Below are 2,831 nucleotides of genomic sequence, written 5' to 3' on the forward strand. Positions count from 1 at the left end.
ATGGGTTCTGCAGCTAGAGAGCTGAGTGGTGGGGTGGGGTGTATGGATGGGTTCTGCAGCTAGAGAGCTGCATGTGAATCCCACACCCACCCCAGCGAGCTGGGTGTGATCTTGAGCAAATGACCCAGCCCCTGTCTCATCTGTCAAATGGGAGTCATACTAGCACCAACCCTGCTGCATTGCTGTGAGGAAGCCAGCAGTTAGCCAGCCACCCACAGCAGGGGCTCAGTCAGTGTTCACTATTTGTATTACCTACAGCCACTGCCGTCTGGGGAACTGTTTGGTGACATGCCTATAAAATATTACCAGTATTGGCCGGGTGTGGTAGCTCATGCCTGCAATCCCAACACTTTGGGAGGCTGAGGCGGGCAGATCACTTGAAGTCAGGAGTTCGAGACCAGCCTGGCAACATGGTGAGACCTTGTCTCTACTAAAAATACAAAAATTAGCCAGGTATGGTGGCACGCACCTGAAATCCCAGCTACTGGGGAGGCTGAGGCAGGAGAATCGCTTGAACCCCAGAGGCAGAGGCTGCAGTGAGCAGAGATTGCGCCACTGCGCTCCAGCCTGGGCGACAGAGTGAGACTCCGTCTCAAAAATAAGTAAATAAATACATACATACAAACATACATAAAATATTATCAATATCAAACTGGTGAAAGTTAACTCCTTTTAAAAACTAGACAAGTTTCCTCAAATTATCATGTGATCCAGCAATTCCACTTCTGGGGTTATACCCAAAGGAACTGAGCAGGATCTTTTTTTTTTTTTTTTTTTTTTTTTGAGATGGAATTTCGCTCTTGTTGCCCAGGCTGGAGTGCAGTGGTGTGATCTCAACCCACTGAAACCTCCACCTTCTGGGTTCAAGTGATTCTCGTGCCTCAGCCTCCTGAGTAGCTGGGATTGCAGGCACGCATCACCACGCCCAGCTAATTTTTTGTGTTTTTAGTAGAGATGGGTTTTCACCATGTTGGCCAGACTGGTCTTGAACTCCTGACCTCAGGTGATCCACTGCCTCAGCCTCCCAAAATGCTGGGATTACAGGCATGAACCACCACACTCGGCCAACAGCAAGGTCTTGAAGAGACATTTGTACACCCATGTTCACAGCAGCACTGTTCACAATGGCCAAACGGTGGAAACCACCCAGGGGTCCGTCCATGGATGGAAGTATCAACAAAACGTGGTTATCATCCCCAAAATGGAATATCATTCAGCCATAAAAAGGAAGGAAATTCTGACACATGTCACAACACGGATGAACCTTGAAGACAGTGTGCTCAGCGAGAGAAGCCAGACACAAAAAGATAAGCATTTGTATGTTTCCGCTTATATGAGGTCCCTAGAATACTCAAACTCCTAGCAACAGAAAGTAGGAGGATGGTGGGTGCCAGGGGCTGGAGAAGGGAGGAGTAGGAAGTGAGTGTTTAATGGAGACAGAGCAGGCCGGGCGCTGTGACTCACGCCTGTAATCCCAGCACTTTGGGAGGCCAAAGTGGGCAGATTACCTGAGGTCAGTTCGAGACCAGCCTGACCAACATGGAGAAACCCCATCTCTACTAAAAACACAAAATTAGCCAGACGTGGTAACGCACACCTGTAATCCCAGCTACTCAGGAGGCTGAAGCAGGAGAATCACTTGAACCCAGGAGGCAGAGGCGGTGAGCCGAGATCACGCCATTGCACTCCAGCCTGGGCAACAAGAGCAAAACTCCATCTAAAAAAAAAAAATTCTAAGGGGAAAGCCCTGAACTACAACCATTTGCTTCCCTTTTTTTCATTGTTTTTTTTGGTGGTGGTGGTGGTTGTTTTTGTTTGAGATGGAGTCTTGCTCTTTTAGGCTGGAGTGTAATGGCGCAATCTTAGCTCACTGCAACCTCCACCTCCCGGGTTCAAGCGATTCTCCTGCCTCAGCCTCCCGAGTAGCTGGGACTGCAGGTGTGTGCCACCATGCCAGGCTAAATTTTTTGTATTTTTAGTAGAGACAGGATTTTACCATGTTGGCCAGGATGGTCTTGAACTCCCGACCTCATGTGATCCACCCTCCTCAGCCTCCCAAAGTGCTGGGATTACAGGCTTGAGCCTCTGCATTTTGACATGATTTTTGCTGAGAAAAATGTAGAATTTCATTTACCTTTTAGAAAACTTAAAATTTCCCCAAATTTGCTCTTCTAAGACTCCTTCCTTTTGCCATCTTTGATACCACATGAAGAAATATAGAGGAGACTTCTAGCAGCCCTGAGACCCCTTGAAGAACATAGAAAAAGGTGCCATGCACGTCCCCTATTTGGGGTCTTCTCTTTTCCTTGTGGAGCCCCAAGAGTCATGAGCTCCCAAGACCCTCAGGTCTAAAGCACTGTTGTCTTCTGCGTTGAGCTACCAGATCTCTGGCTTTTGAGATACCCAGGATTATTTTGTACTGTGAGAGAGTGCTTGACCTCAGTGTCACTGGCAAGGGCTACAGGCTACAGTTTTGGAGGTGGCTGACCGTGGTTGCAGTGAATAGTTATTACTGCAGGGGCTTCTTGTTTCTTTGTGACTTTCTATAAGAAAGGCACGGTTTGAGGCCAGGCACGGTGGCTCATGTCTGTAATCTCAGCACTTTGGGAGGCTGAGGCAGCCAGATCACCTGAGGTTAGGAGTTCGAGACTAGCTTGGCCAGCATGGTGAAACCCTGTCTGTACTAAAAATACAAAAATCAGCCAGGCGTAGTAGCACGCGTCTGTGGTCCCAGCTACTTGGGAGGCTGAGGCAGGAGAATCTCATGAACCCAGGAGGCAGAGGTTGCAGTGAGCTGAGATCACGCCACTGCACTCCAGCCTGGGTGACAG

This window comes from Colobus angolensis, unplaced genomic scaffold (genome assembly GCF_000951035.1).
Source record: "Colobus angolensis palliatus isolate OR3802 unplaced genomic scaffold, Cang.pa_1.0 Scaffold21, whole genome shotgun sequence".
Taxonomy (NCBI): Eukaryota; Metazoa; Chordata; class Mammalia; order Primates; family Cercopithecidae; genus Colobus; species Colobus angolensis.